We start from the raw sequence: 16,056 nt of genomic DNA, 5'->3' as shown, positions 1-16,056 counted from the left end.
GATCAGCGTGCAGACGAGGGAGACAGATTGGCCTCAGATTCAGGCTCTACTCGTACTAGGTGTTTATGACCCTGTTTCCTCATCTGGAAAATAAAGGCAGGAGTCCCAGGGAAGTTGGGGATTGTATTAGATGGGGGCCAGAGCTTGAAGCAAGGTGAATAACTGCTCTTCCACAAGGGCAGTTATTATTATCGTCGGTGGGCTGCTGGCTTTCGGTCCCCAAACCCTAAGCATTGTGGATCCATCTGTTTATCAGTTATATTTAGAGTAATTCGAATATGCTGGGTTGAAGTCCTCTTGGTCTCCCCTTATAGCTAGAACAGTACTGGGTACCCAGTAGGCGCTCAGTAGTTGCTGAATGAATGAATATCAAAGGAAGAGGCCCAAGCTCTGCCCTGAAGAGGCTCACAGTGCAGGACAAGGCCTGGAAGGGTGCCAGGGCTTCCTCGTTATCTTTAAAAAGAAACAAAACAGAGAACTACTTCCTACCAGCTGACCCCACACCCCTTCAGCTGGGACCTCTGGGCCCTGCAGGGGAGCCCAGGGCTGTGTGCCAGGCCTGCCTGTGCTGGTAACTCCCCAAGCGGGCTACCTAACCCTTCCGGTACTCACTGTCCTCCTCTTTATAATGGGCGTACCTCAGCCCCCCTGCTGCCCTTGGATAGTTCCTAAGGAGGAACCCTAAGCAGTGAAACTCCATTCCCTTTGCAGGAGGGCTTTGGTGCGGGTGGGAGGTGACCCTCGCCCCTTCACCCGTATTTAAGTGTCAGAGTTGCAGGGCATTATTTTTAGTGAGTCTCCCTCTTCGTGCACGTCTCTGTGTTAGTTGCTCAGTCGTGTGTGGCTCTTTGTGACCCAGTGGGCTGTAGCTCGTCAGGCTCCTTTGTCCAGGGGATTCTCCAGGCAAGAATATCACAGGGGATTGCCATTCCCTTTGCCAGGGGATCTTCCCAACCCAGGGATCGAACCCTGCAGGCAGATTCTTTACTGTCTGAGCCACCAAGGAAGCCCCTCCTCTCGCTCTATTAGGTCAAATACAAGGAAGGAAGAACAATTGCTGCTCTGGGTCCATGATTGTAACGAGATTGGTTTTTCTCCGTCTCATCCCCAGGCCTGATCTTTTGACCAGAAAGGAATTAAAAAGAAGGTCCCTCATGATGGTTGCACCTGTCAGCTGCAAGGAGCTTCCTTTAAGGGTCTTCTGAGTCTTGTGGGTAAACTCCAGGAGTTGGTGATGGACAAGGAGGCCTGGTGTGCTGCAGTCCATGGGGTTGCAAAGAGTAGGACATGACTGAGCGACTGAATTGAACTGAGTCTTGTGGATGTATAGCGATTCTCAGCCGCCTTCACGGGGACTGATGCTGGTGGAGGCAGGCTCTCCAGAGACACACACCAGCCACATTTCTGGATGCTCATGGCGGTTTTAGGAGGGCCCTGGCTGAGCACCTCGTGGATTCCTACAGCCTGGATGAAGATGGGAGACAGAGGACCGATGCTTCCTGCCTTTCTCACTGACGGGAACTTGGAGCTCTGCCAGCTCCCCTGGGGGCTGCCTCTGAAACGTAAGACCCACCTCCTCCTTGTACAGGTATCTTCCATGTGTTCGGTCCAGCACCCACCTGGGCTTCCGTTGCTGCTGCCCTGGCTGGTGGGAGAGATCACCATCATGCAAACGGTTCTAGCCGGAAACCAAGAACCACGTGTCAGCTGGGTGCCTTGGAGCCAGAGGGTCCTGGGCTGGAATCTGTAACCCACATCCACCTAGTGACTTGGGGACAAAGTGACTGCTGGGTTCCTTGCTCCCCTCTCCTCAGTGGGGGTAACGTATCATCGTCCTTCATAGGATCGGTGTTGAGGATCCCAGAACACTTGTGTGTGTGCGGCCAGCCAGCATCGTGCCCAGCACACAGCTGACGCCCTGCCTGCGATGGGAGTGTTGCTCCTGGTTGGAGGGAGCTTGTTGCTTGGGCCTTGGAAATCTTTCTGAGCAGAGCCGGGGGTGCTGTCTTGGCCTTTGAACCAGGCGCTGCTGTCTGGCGTAGACAGTTGATCAAAGGTCCCAGTCCCCAGAGCTGAGGAGGGCTGAGTGCCCGGCTGGCAGTAGGCGAGGGAAGGGAGTCTTGTGTCTGTATGAGGGAGGTGGACCAGGCGACAGAGGGTTCTGGTGGTTCTGCAGCTGTGACGCTGATGACTGAGGGATGTTGCCTTAGTGTTGGGCTGCCCAGAGGAGAGTGGCATCTCTAACAGCCAGTGTCCCATGCGCTCAGGTCACCCGGGGCCGCCTGGCACTTGCCTGCCGGGAAGACGTGGGGCGGGGCCTGGGGTTCCGTTTTGGTTGGGTTCCCGGTTCTGCTCACGCCCGCGGCACTTCTCAAGTTTCCCTGACCTTCTTGTGGAAATGACGTCCCTCTGGTTACTGCCCACTGTCCCAGCCCACAGCTCCTCCCTGTGTCGAAATATTATATCCATCTATGCAAGGTGTTTGATTTCTTGTCATCCTCCCATCCTAGGAAGTCGTCCGAGGTTGAGAGACATGTGTGCCTTGCTCACAGCTAAACACACAGCGGGCCCCTTATTCAGTGCATCGGAATTGATCAGATCAGATCTGAGTCGGTGCTTTTCTTTCAGCTTCTGTGAAAAGGACAGACAGAAGGAAGACACGGTTTTTGAGCATCTGTAGAACTTAACTAGCCCAATAGTTCCACTGGGTAGGCAGTGGTATGCCCAGTTCACAGCTGAGAACTTTGCCCAAGGTTATTTATCCAACAGAAGGCAGAGGAGGAGGGTGTGTGTGTGTGTGTGTGTGTGTGTGTGTGTGTGGCACTGCCTGCAATGAAATACTCTTAGGGTCCCTAGGTCCTTTTTGTCATCTGGAGAGACAGACTATAAGTATGAACTCTGTGCACCCCCAGGGAAGAGGCTCTTGGTCCCCTGGGATTAGGTGTGATGGGAACTCAGTGCAATCCCGGAGGTCTGCTGGGAGGAATTGACAACACAGCCTGACAGGTGCTCTGTTCACTGCTGTCCATGGCCAAGCAGGGCAGGGGGAGGAGTCACCCCGGGAGGGGGCTCTTGAGGGCCTGGGGGGACTTGGAGGTTTGGCTGGTCTTGCAGTGGCCATCAGAGCTGCCCTGGGGATGCGAGGTGAGTGTGGACACCAGGGCACAATCCTGGCCCTCTGCTTCCACCATCACACCCCCTCGCATCTCTCCTGCCATCTCCCCCCAGCCTCCCACTGCAGAACAGGCGCCCTCGCTTATCACATGGCCTGCAGCCCTGCTTTTTTCTCCTTTTATCAGTGACTCCCTAGTACAACCCCATTGTGGTGGTCTGGGGTTATCTCAGGCTCCTCCCAGGAGTGGGTGGCGGGGCTCGGGCACCCGAAGGCACAGAATGGTCGCAGCGAGAAGTGAGGTGCCCACTCCCCCTCCCCTCTGGCTGCTCCGAGTAGATGCCCCATGTCTGCAGGGTTGCTGCACGCCGTGGGCAAGGATGTCCAAGTAATCGCCATTTGTTAAGCCGTGTCCTGTGCAAGGCATGTGGCAGACCTTACTCCATTCCAACCCCAGACCAGACCCATGGAGTGGGCACTGCAGCAATCGTTTTTGGTGCCTGAGTAGCTGGGGGCCCAGACTAGCAAAGTAGGTCTCCCCAGGCTCCACAGGTGGCACCGGAACACAGTTGTCACTGATTGGAGAGCCTCGGGGCCGTCTGCCTGGGACTGAGCGACACAGCTCCTGCTCCCTTCTTGCCCCCCGCCCCACCCTGGCGACCATGTGACCTCGGGCAGGTCCCCTCTCTTCTCTGGGCCTGTTGCTGCCCTCGCGGGTAGGGAAATGTCTAATTTCTAGCCTGAGTGCAGAGGCAGCCGAACTTAGTCTGGGATGACAGGTGTCAGCCAGGAGGCTGCTGGGCGGGCCAGCCCCCGTGGGCCCTGGCCTGTCAGGCGCACGGTGGAGGTGCTGCTGGGCCCGGCAGCAGCAGCGGTGCCGATGCTGCCACCAGAGCTGCCATTTCCTGGTCCACATCGGCTCCTCTAGTTTTTCCTTTGCAATCGAGTGGCCACTTCACATTTCTGCTTGGCCTGATCAGGATCCCCTGGAGGAGGGCATGACAACCCACTCCAGTATTCTTGCCTGGAGAATCCCAGGGACAGAGAAGCCTGGCAGGCTACGGTCTGTAGGGTCGCAAAGAGTCGGACACGACTGAAGCGACTTAGCTCACACGCACACAGCCTCCTCATCGTGCAAGTCTGTCTTTAGCTGCTTGGAAGAACCCGTTTCTCTTTGAACCCTCTTATCCCAGGCTTTGAATCCTCTTAACCCCAGACCACCTTCTTTTTTCTTTTTTTCAAATTTAATTAACTGATAGGCCCCTGTGAGGACTGGAGTTGAGGGAGAGGGTCTGGGGATACAGTGCTGCCCCCACATCCACAGACACCCCAGCCGGCATTCCTAGACATGGCCTAGTAACCTGGACCTGTTCTCCCGTAGCGGGGCTGGCCTGGGCCCCTGGAGTCTGCCCAGGCTGGGTCTAGACTGACCCAGTGAATAGCCAAGGGGTTGCTTAGTGTTTATCAATGCCTAATCAGTCTTCCAACCCAGGGAAGTGGTGGCACCTCACGTGAAGAAACTGAGGTTCAGAGAGATCCAGAGTACTGCCAAACTTGTTTCAGGAGAGTGGAGAAGCTGGTATGTAGCCTCTGATATGTCAGCTTTTAGCCTCCCTGCTTCTGCTTGCCTGGTGGTTCTCATGCATGCAGTGAAGTGTCAAGATGCCTCTAGCTTATGTGGGAGGCAGACTTTTTAAAAAACCATTTTATGTTTATTTTCATTTGAATTAGGAAAAGAGCATGCCTGTGATTTTGCAGATATTACTGCTTAAGACGTATTCATAGTTATGGAAGTTGGGAAAGGTCGGTTTGGCAAAAAGGTTGAGGTGGCAACACCTGGACGCAGCCCTCCTGCAGGGAGCTCAGTTCGGAGCACATATCCTTGCTTTCACTGGTGGCACTTGGGCTATGTGGCTTCGGCCACATCATGGGAGATAAGGGGTCCCCCAGACTGACCGCGTGGCTCTGTGTCCCACCTCATGCCAGTTGCGATGTTCAGTCCACCATGATCCTCCCTAAATCCAGAAGATTCATGATGAAGTGATTGCACAGCTCAGTCTGAAGCTAGACTGAAAACAAAAGGAATCGTGAATGATAGTGCTGTAGAATCCTATAATTCTGCTTGAATTGACAGTGACTGCTGATCTCGGCTCTGCCAACTACATTCTATTTATTGAGCACCAAAGTTTTCAGATCAGCTCCTGTATTACTTTCTGGGATTGGATTATGAAATAGTAAATATTGCTACATGCAAATCAGTCGACTCATTCATTTTTTTTTCCACTCATTTCTCCTCAGTAAATAGGGGATAGTATTACCTACCCTGTGGGTTTATTGTGAGAATTAAGTAAGAGACCATATTGAAGGGATTACTCAGTGCCTGACATATGATCAGCACTCAGGATTCTTAGTTAGAAGATCAAAACATACAGACCTACGGAAATAAAGACCATTGAGGATTCATGAGTTACTAACATTGAACATTAAATTTAATTCTGACTTCCTGGTTAGCGCAACATACTGAGTCTAAATCAAGGTTTGGCAAATCTTTTGTTCCAAGGGCTGGGTAGTAAATATTTTAGGCTTTGTGGGCCGTATGGTTCTGTCATTACTAGTCAGTTCTGCCTTTGTGTCTGGAAAGCAGCCATAGTATGTAAATGAAGGGGCATGGCTGTGTTCCCATAAAACTTTGTTTATAAGAACTGGCAATGCGCCTACAGGCTATAGTTTGCCCGTTGGTCTCAGTGAAAGAAACCTGTTTGTTTTTGAAAATGAGAGACTCCTCCTGGATCATAAACACTGAGGAAACCTTGTTACAATATGTAGTCTTTTGTATGAGGCTTGTTAAGCAGCGTATGGATGATAGGGTTTTCATTTGCACTCTTGAGTTCTCTTCCCGTCTGAGGCTGGTCCATAATAAAACCCACAGACATGTGCATTTTGTCAGGGAGTACCGTGTTAGCAAGGGGCCATCTTGGTGGCTCTTCAGGGTGTCGTTTTTCTTGAGCTCCTTAATGTTTTATTCTCGAAAACATCAAAATTGTACAGAAGTCAAGTATCATGAATAGGGTGTCATTTCAGAGGAGTGTTTTCAGTGTTGGATGCCCTGCCCCATCCTGGAATTCCACACAGGCCTCCATGCTAATTTCAGTGGCAGGCCCAGACCCCAGGATCCTGCCTCTTAGGGTGGTGGGGAGCAGCTGGGACATTGTTGCCCTCTTTTGGCTAAGCACTGCGGTTTTTGGAAGACTATGGTTTTGGAGCAAAACAGCCAGGTTGTGAAGCTTTGCTGTTTCACAGCTATGTGACCTTGCTGTGGTTCCTAAACCTCTCTGAGCCTCTCTTTCATCATCTGCAAAGTCAGAAGCATCATGCCTCAGAATCTCTAGTTCATACCAGAGTTTTTGCTCTTCCAGTGTCAGTTCCTCCGTGTGGGAGGACAGAGGCTGCTGGCCTTACCCCTCTCTCCTCCCAGGAAACCTGGTCCTGGCTTTTTCAGCTGGAGCCTAGGGTGTGAGAATGGCTGTGCCCTCCTCCTGGGTGAGTGTTTAGTGTAAAAAGGCTTGAGAAAACACTGGCCTGCGGAATTCCGAAGTTAATGAAGGGGGCAGATTCCAGGAGGGTCTCTGTTTGACCTCTCACCCTTTCCCCAACACCCTGTTATCCCTGAGCGCGTTCAGAGGCAATGGAAGGTTTATAGCCGCTGCACAAAGAACTCTCACGCAGTGGGGCAGGACTGTGGCCGTGGCCCCTGGAAGCCAGGGTCAGGGCGTGTGAGTCTGAGCTTCTTCGCTGGTTAACCTGGTTAATGAGAAAGGCTTTGGGAGTAACCCAACAGGGCAAGGAACGCCACGGTGAGGGGGAAGAGGGGCAGATGTGAAAAACTTGGGGAATGATATTCAATTTCTCCCAAGGAGGGCCTTAAAATAAAAAATGGAGCTTTTTTTTTTTTTTTTTTTCATTATTTTGACATTAGAACCCATACAGTCTATTCACTTAGGACTACTGGGGTAGGATAAAAAGAACAGGCTTGTTGTGTTTCTTTTTTTTTTATTAAATAAAACATTTATTTAAAAAATTTTATATTGGAGTATAGACAATTAACAATGTTGTGATAGATAGCAAAGGGCCCCAGCCATACATATACATGTATCCATTCTTCCCCAAGCCCCCCCAACTATCCCTTCCCCATGAGTAAAAGAACAGGCTTCTGTGGGTGGTTGCAGTTTCAGGAGCTGTTCTCTACTTCTGCTTTTGAGAACTTTCTGAAAAGGCTTCAGAGGCCAGAGCTGGGCAGTGATGTGCATAGCTTAGGTGTCGGAGGCCAGAGTCCCGCTCTGCCTGCGTCTGCAGCCTGGGGACTTGGGTGACTGTGGTGGGCCCACGAGGAGCTTCAGGGTCTTAGCTGTGCGCTTGTTTTCCTGTCTGCCCCAGCTGTCCTCCCTTCCCGCCTGTCGCCTTGCTGGCACTCACGGTGGTAGGGGAAAGCTTGGTCCCCTGTCTTGTAAAAGTGTCAGCCATGCTAGTAGCTGGTTGTGTAGGGCAGTTGCTGGCAGTGGGTCTTTCCCTCCCATCTACCTGTCTGCTACTCTCTGTGACTCCGCATGGGCTCGGGGTTTCTGGGGAGAGGGCTCAGCTCCACCTAGTTACCAGGAACGGCCCTGACCCTCCCCTCCTGCCCCTGTGGAGGCTTATCTGGCTCCAGCCCAGAGCAGCTGCTCCCCGTGAGGTCTCTGAGTCACTCTGAGTTTCAAGACTGGGTTTAGCAGGTAGTCGAGGACATAAACAAATACACATTAGCCAGGACAAGCTTCCAGCCCTCTGCTCAGCCAGGGGCCCTGGAAGCTCCTTGTTGCACGTTCAGGGAATATGAGAATGGCTCTGATGGAGACATGCTGCAGCAGGGTGATGGGGGCACGTTAGAGAACCTGGTGTTTGCTGGCTGTGTGGCCTTGGGTAGGATGCTCGGCCTCTCTGGGCCTTCCTTGCCTCCTCTGGGAAGCTGGTTATCATGAAAATGAGATGACCTGAGTTGTAAAATCCGGCCGGGGGTTAGTGCCCCCCAACCTCGGATCCCAACACATACAACAGCTTTTCGAGGCAGGTTGCTTTTGAGACTGCCCTGTTTTCCATGCCATTCTTGGACTACTCTGAGGCTCCAGCTCCTCATCTTTCAATGAGGGGGTGTTCCTTGCCTTGTGCCCCTCACGTGCTTTTTGAGAGGACCTATGAGTCACCTCTGGGAAGGTGCCCGAGAGCTAGGCAGCCTGGCAGTGTCTGGCTGTGCTTTACACTCCGGTTCCCCCTGGCGTGGGCGGAGGCGACTGGGTCCAGCACATTCCTTAGGGCTAAGGCCAAGTGGCTGTGGACCACCGTGTGCTCAGGACGCAGGCAGCGCTGCCTCCCTTTAAAGTAGCAGAGCCCTGGGGGTCCTGTGGGTGCCCCCAGCTCCCGCTCTCCTCCATCCTTCTCAGTGACTTGCTGGACTTCAGAATCTGCTGAGTTTGGGGGGTTTCTTTGTATCATGTGAATCACTCAGGTCTGACACACAAAATGAGAAGCCACAAAGGACCGCTCCACTGCGGCCCTGTTCCCACCCCCAGGACTCAGCTCAGTGCAGTTCAGTTCAGTTGCTCAGTTGTGTCCGACTCTTTGCGACCCCATGAATCGCAGCATGCCAGGCCTCCCTGTCCATCACCATCTCACAGAGTTCACTCAGACTCATGTCCATCGAGTCCATGATGCCATCCAGCCATCTCATCCTTGGTCGTCCCCTTCTCCTCATGCCCTCAATCCCTCCCAGCATCAGAGTCTTTTCCAATGAGTCAGCTCTTTGCATGAGGTGGCCAAAGTACTGGAGCTTCAGCTTTAGCATCATTCCTTCCAAAGAAATCCCAGGGTTGATCTTCAGAATGGACTGGTTGGATCTCTTTGCAGTCCAAGGGACTCACAAGAGTCTTCTCTGGCACCACAGTTCAAAAGCATCAATTCTTCGGCGCTCAGCTTTCTTCACCAGGATTAACCAGTGGTAAATGAGGAGGCATGTTTGGTTTGAGTCCTTGCTTTTGTATATATTAAGAGAAAACTAGAGATAAAGTGGATGTTGGTGGGGACTCTTCTGTTCTGTTTCCTTCCCTTCATAGAAGTCCTGCTCTTCTGAACTTGGGCTACAGTAGGTCACCTTCTTATGCGTGTGTGCGTGCTCGGTCACCTCAGTTGTATCTGATGCTTTGGGACCCCGTGGACTGTAGCCCACCAGGCTCCTCTGTCTATGGGCTTCTCCAGGCAAGAATACTGGAGAGGGTTGCCATGCCCTCCTCCATCACCTTCTTATACTTGGATTACGAATCTATTTGGAGGCACGCTTTGTATATTTGAAATTCTCGTGGAAGTGGCGTAAAAGTAGGGGTGTGATGGCTGCAGCTTGCTTCACCCCACTCCCTGTGTGATGCTGGCGATGCCATTGCTGTGTATGTTCCTTCCTGCCCCTCGTGATGGATTTTGGGTTGTTCGCAGGTTCGAGGGGCAGCCCTGGGGTGAGCTTCCTTGCACACATCTCTGGGTGCACACATGGGGGTCCCCAGGAGGATAGGGCACTGCGAAGGCACACTTTCAGCCTTTCCAGAGGTTGCCACACTGCTTAATTGTCGGAACGGTTTGCCGGGTGTCTCCCCGGGAGCCTGTGAACCCCTTGGGGTGGGGTTTATGTGATGTCCTGTATCTCTATGCTAGGTTACACTGTTCCCACAAGAGCCTTGAGAGCTGGAGGAAGACAGGAAAAAAGAATGCCCAGCTGATGCTTGTGGGGTTCATGGAGCCACCCCTGAGTCTTCCTTTGCTCCCTAGCACTGCGTCCACATGGCTTTGAGGTTTCAAGTTGACATTGCATTTGAATTCAGATAGCACTGGCATTGTGCATCCTCCTGAGGATGACACACCTGTTCAGTTCAGTTCAGTCGCTCAGTCGTGTCCGACTCTTTGCGACCCCATGAATTGCAGCACGCCAGGCCTCCCTGTCCATCACCAACTCCCAGAGTTCACTCAAGCTCATGTCCATCGAGTCGGTGATGCCATCCAGCCATCTCATCCTTTGTTGTCCCTTTCTCCTCCGCCCCCCAATCCCTCCCAGCATCAGGGTCTTTTCCAATGAGTCAACTCTTTGCATGAGGTGGCCAAAGTACTGGAGTTTCAGCTTTAGCATCATTCCTTCCAAAGAACACCCAGGACTGATCTCCTTTAGAATGGACTGGTTGGATCTCCTTGCAGTCCATGGGACTGTGAAGAGTCTTTTCCAACACCACAGTTCAGAAGCATCAATTCTTTGGTGCTCAGCTTTCTTCACAGTCCAACTCTCACATCCATGCACGACTACTGGAAAAACTGTAGCCTTGACTAGATGGACCTTTGTTGGCAAAGTAATGTCTCTGCTTTTGAATATGACACATACTTCGATAGAAAAAATACAGTTATGGTGAAAAGGAAAATTAGTGGAGATTCACTTCAGGCTCAGACTTTGGTATGATGAGGGGGTGAGAGAGGATTATGGACACGACTGGGTCTGGCGTTCTGTGTTCCATGTGTCGGGAAGAGAGAGGCATGAAGGGGAGGACTTTTCTCTTGCTGCCTGGAAAAGTTTTCCTGATGCTCCTGAGTGTGGATCTTGTTCCCAAACAGTCCTGTCAAGTGGTCAGGTCTGGCTTGGTGGGCATAGCGGGTGTCCGTGTGTAGACACTGATGGAACAGTGTGTGCGTGTTTGTTACCCTTTATTGTTACCATGTGCCGAGATCGAAATAATCCTCCCAGCCACCCAGCAGGTAGAAATGCTTTCTGAGTCTCACGTTACAGGTGTGAACATGGAGGCTAGTGTTCAGACACCCAGCGAGTAAAGCTGCAGCTGGGATTCTGAGCTTTCCGGGGATCCTGTTCCCTAGGCTGCCGGCTCCCTGCCCCAGAAATGTCAGATTGCATCACGGGAAAAGTCAGGCCTCAGGTCCCAGATGGACAGAGGGGCCCTGCGGCGGGCCTGGCTCTCTGTGCCTGATGGAAGTGGCAGCCGCCTGCTCTGTTTACAGTCCCTGGTTCTCCCCGCTACCATATCTCCAGAAGTCATGACCCGCTGGCCGGCACTCGGGGAGGACTGCACAGGAAGCTGTACCCAGCTCTGCTGGCCTGCCTGCGGGTGCCTGTCAGCCCGGCTGCCACAAGGGAGGAGGGCAGAGTGGGCAGGATGGGTGGGGAGGGGAAAAAATGGAAAAAACCTACAGCAAGCAAACAATTTAGGTCGTGCAGTGGACAGACCCCTGGATTGTTGTGAGATGACTCAATGACCAGACTGGGATCAGGAAGCCTGGGCTGCAGAAAGATAATGTGAAATCTTTGTGGATTTTTTCCGGGAGTTCTTGCCCTTTTAAAGGATTTTGTTTTCTGCGTTATCACCCTGGGGATCCTGGCTGTGGGGTTTTCTAAGGCAGGGGTTTATGGAGAGGATGGGGCAGGGTGGGGGAGGGGGAAGGGGAAGAGGAGGATGGGGCTCGAATGGCCACATTCCCTGTCCAGCTCCTTCCGGATTCGGTTCTCTCCCAGGAACAAGGGGCCAATTCACGTGGCTCCAGTGGCCTCACTGGCCTGGAGTTGAGCCCATGCCTTCTAGTGACTAAGGAGGAAATGCCATTCCACTTATCCCGCGGGCCCTGCGTCCCTAGGCCATTCTCTATCGTAGCTCTGTGACTGCCTCATCTTTTTGGCATTTGCCTCTTTGCTTTCTTTTTCTGGGTAATACGCTGAGGTTATGTGGGCTGTGATTCCACAAAGCCCCGCCAGATTTCCGTCTTCCACACACAGTTGCTTTCGGGTGACCTGGTCTTCTTGTGTTGAAGATGGTCAGCACCTCTCCCCTCCCCCACTGGTCTTGGCTCTTCACCTGGCCGGGGGTCTGCAAGGCCTCCTGGCTTTCCCAGCAGAGCCAGGGGGCTCCATCCTCTGTGGCCTGAGGCTCTGTGCTGTGTTCTCTGGTGTGCTTCTGCCACGTGGGTCCCTCTCTGCTGGGAGCCCAGGAGCATTGTTGGCGGGAGGACAAGGCTTTGGCTCACCTTGTATTCAAAGCCCTCCACGTGGGGCCAGTCCATGTTTGCTGATGAATGCTGACCTCTCCAGATCCAGCTGCAACTTTTTCAAATTAAAGGGGATGGGATCCTGCAGGCCACATTTCCCTATGTGCCCTGGGCAGATAATCACTGGTTAGAAGTGGGTATCTGCTGTGTTCTCAGGGTCAGTCCTAGAAAGTCATGCCTCCCCTTCACTAAATCAGATGAAACAACAGGAAAGCTCTGTGTGTGTGTGTGTGTGTGTATGTGTGTGTGTGTGTGCGCGCGCACACTCACGCTCATTTGTGTTCAACTCTTTGCGATCCCATGAACTGTAGCCTGCCAGAGTCCTCTGTCCGTGGGATTTCCCAGGCAAGAATACTGGAGTGGGTTGCCATATCCTACTCCAGGGGATCTTCCTGACTCAGGAATAGAACCCGGGTCTCTTGTGTCTCCGGCATTGGCAGGGAGATTCTTTGCCACTTGAGCCACCTGGGAAGCCCCTTGAAAACAGTATAAAAGGTGTTTAATAAAATGATGTGACTTAGAGTGAGGAGGCCTGCGTTGTTACTTATGAGTAGGTGACCCTAGACTGAGCATTTCTCCGAGCTTCAGTTTCCCCACCTGCAAAATGGGAACAGTACTAGGGCTCCTCCCCTCCTCCCCGCCCCTCCGCTCCCCTCCCCCCGCCCTCTCCCCCTCAGCACACACACACACTTGGAGGATGGCTTCCTGAGCTGGCACATGCGTGTTTAGTACAAGGAAGGAGCTCTCTGGGGAGTGATCCGTGGACACTCTTTTCATATATGAGCTCAGCGGGCGGGATGGACCTTGGACCTTTCAGAACCACCAGGGCTCTGCTAGGGGGCCTGGTGTGCTGGGTGGGTATGGGGGCCTAGGCGTGGGGAGGCCTGTATGTTGGAAAGCCAGGCAGTGGGCAGCCCCTGCAGAGACACAGTGATCAGCCACGTGGAGTGGAGGATTCTGAGGAGCTGGTCGGCCAGAGGATTTTGGAAGCAGACAGAAGCAGGGCCCTCCACACTCTTTTTCTTGTAGGATTGCTGGCACATCAGACCTGCAGGGGCCACAGTGATCCCCACGGGTGGAATTCACTGTGCTCCTGCAGTGCAAGAAGAGGGGGGTGTCTTTCTCTTTGGGGGGTGCAGGGGGGCTCAGCCCTAAGGGCTCCACATATCACGTCCAGCTTCAGATCGGCTCTGCTCCGTAAGGGTTGGAGGAACAGGTACGTGTGTCCTGGCTGTGTGGAGGGGTGTCCAGGGCGGGGGGAGAAGGGTTGGGGTAATGGGGGCCTGCAGGGGGTAGGCGTGGAGTGATGAGGATGTGCTTGGCAGGGTGGTGCTTTGGAAAGCTGGTCTGTGTCTTAGCATATTTGCTGCTGTGTTGCCTGGGCCCCTCTGAGCTTTGGTGTCCTGATCTGCAGACTGAGGATAGGGACCTCTGTTTTATGGGTAAGTGGGAGATCCTGACCTGAAATGGAATGGAAGGTAGGAAACCAGCTGATCCCTCCCTCTTTTCTTAAGTCTTCTCTGTCGCATGACACTCCACGAAGCCCATACCAGACAGACCAGCAAAACTGAATGACTTCCTGATCAGAGCTGATGTTCATCTAGTGTTTATGAAGTCCTGGGCAATGTGACGCAGACCTCATCTGTTATATGGTTTAATTCCTGCCATCATCCTAGGATTATAGTGCCATAATTGACCCCCACTTTACAGATAAGTAAAACTGAGTATAGTGTCTGAAGCCACACAGCTAAAAAGTGGCTGCATTGGTATCCCAGCCGCAGCAGTTTGGTTCCAGAGTTCGCACTAGTAACCACTGTACTAGCCTGCCAGGAGGAGGGAGAAACTCTGTGGGGTGTGTGTGCGTGTGTGTGTGTGTGTGGTGGAGGGCAATAGACGTCATTGTAAGGTATTCCTGTGTTAAGATATTAGTGGGCCAGGCTTGCTTGCAGAATCTCTGACAAATACACCACAGAAGATGGTTCTCAAGGGCTGGGGATGTGCGCTTTACCCAGTAGTCAGTCAGTCCCAGGACCTTTGCTGGGAGAGTCTGGGGAGGCCGGGCCTATGGACCCACCCGCTTCTCCATCTGATCTTCACGCGGGATGCAGAGGAGGCCGGAACCACCTGACCTCCCTCCCTGGTCTCCACTTCTGTCCAGCCCCTCTCGGGAACATCTTCTGGTTGACAGCTGGGGTCCTTTGTTCCGGACATGGTTTTTTCAGATCTGTGTTAGTTGAGTGGATCCAAGTGCACCTGTAACTGAGGACACCCCTCGCTCCCAGGAATGCTGCCTCCTGCTGGAGTGCCCCAGACCCCCACAGCAGAGCGCTGCGGCCATGCTCCTGGCTCCCAAGTCTAGCCTGCTGGCCTCGAAGAGGCTCCACGGAGCCCAGCCCTGGGGTTATGGATCCTGAACGTGGAGAGCCCAGCCCTGGGGCCGTGGACCGTGAACGTGGTTACCTGGTTGCTGCATCGGGTGAGCCGGGCACTACTTTGTTGTTGCTATTGTTCAGTTGCTCCATCGTGTCCGACTCTTTGCGACCCCAGGGACTGCGGCACACCAGGCTTCCCTGTCCATCACCAACTCCTGGAGCTTGTTCAAGCTCATGTCCATTGAGTCGGTGATGCCACCCAACCATCTCATCCTCTGTTGCCCCCTTCTCCTTTTGCCCTCAGTCTTTCCCAGCATCAGGGTCTTTTCCCAGTGAGTCAGCTCTTAGCATCGGATGGCCAAAGTATTGTATATGTAAGTAAATACAATATGTAAGTATATATAAGGACACTGCCTGGGACTCCAAATTTCTTGTCATCCCTACAGCCCCCACATATTCTGTTTTACAGACAAGAGACTGAGGCCCACCCAGGGAGGTTAAGGAAATTGCCCAAAGGTTTAGCCCCAGAGCCGAGGCCAGCCCAGCTGTATCTGCGGCTTGTCCTGCTCATCCTGGTCTGGGAAATCGAGTGTGTCTGGTGTGACAGGGAGGTCAGGGCTGCAGGGGACGTCCTGGCTCCTTCCAGGTCTCAGATTTCTCTTATCTCAGGCGAAGACAGAAAGTGTGGCTTTCCTTCCTATAAACTGTTTTAACTGAACCTCACCACAGGTCCTGGGCGGTGCTGGTTTTAGGATGGATAAGGAATGGGTGCGGCCTAGTTCGGGATGTTGGCCAAGGGGGGTGGGCAGGGGTGCAACCGGCCTTTGGCAGAGACTTGGATTTGAGCGCCCCTGGTTGGGTGAGCCTTGGGCCCTGGGCCATCTCTTTACTGCCTTGGAGAGACAGTCCATTTTTCAATTCTGTGATCCCACAGTTGGAGCATTTGGAGCTGGGTCTCAGCTTGCTGTTCAGAAATCTGTACTTTCATAGGCAGACAGTTTAAGAAGGATTGTCTGTCTCACTGAAGTCTATGATCGTAACAGCTAAATTTTTGAGCACTTCCCAGGCATCTTTACACGTGTCAATTCATGAAACCCACCACAACGAACTGCTCTGCAAGACTGACTTTATTATCACCATTCCCATTTTACAGATGAAAACACCAAGGCTCTGGGGAGTTGGGTAACCTGCTCCAGAGATCCCTCCTCCAGGAAGCGGCCGAGTGGGGATTTGAACCCAGGGAGAGGCTGCAGAGTCATGCAGGCGACACTCTTCTGGCTTATAGAGCTGCATTCGGGGAGGGTCCAGCCGTTTGGAGCTGCCTTTGCCCCACATTACCGGAGAAGCTGCTTTATCCCCATTGTGAGAGATGAGTAAAAAGATGGCTCTGAGTTGTTAAGGAATTTGCCAGTATTCAACAGGTTGTAAATAGCAGTATTAAGATTGAACCCAGGTCCACTG

General features: G+C 52.8%; 1 long non-coding RNA gene across 8 annotated transcripts in view; it reads left to right on the top strand.

The window, feature by feature from the left end:
- The window catches only part of LOC138446182 (uncharacterized), a 304,831-nt gene that overhangs the window by 66,098 nt on the left and 222,677 nt on the right, over positions 1-16,056 (top strand). For 5 of the 8 annotated variants that reach the window (XR_011259209.1, XR_011259216.1, XR_011259212.1 and 2 more), the window contains one exon: positions 1,112-1,562. The exons of 2 other annotated variants lie outside the window; for them this stretch is intronic. This is a non-coding gene — a long non-coding RNA (uncharacterized lncRNA). Of the gene's footprint in view, positions 1-1,111; positions 1,589-16,056 lie in introns of all 8 variants that reach the window. One more of the 8 variants, XR_011259214.1, reaches the window with a different exon arrangement.

The sequence above is a fragment of the Ovis canadensis genome, chromosome 9, assembly GCF_042477335.2.
Source record: "Ovis canadensis isolate MfBH-ARS-UI-01 breed Bighorn chromosome 9, ARS-UI_OviCan_v2, whole genome shotgun sequence".
In the NCBI taxonomy this organism is placed as follows: Eukaryota; Metazoa; Chordata; class Mammalia; order Artiodactyla; family Bovidae; genus Ovis; species Ovis canadensis.
Note: the sequence above shows the minus strand (reverse complement) of the source record. Positions and strands in the feature narration are given on the sequence as shown.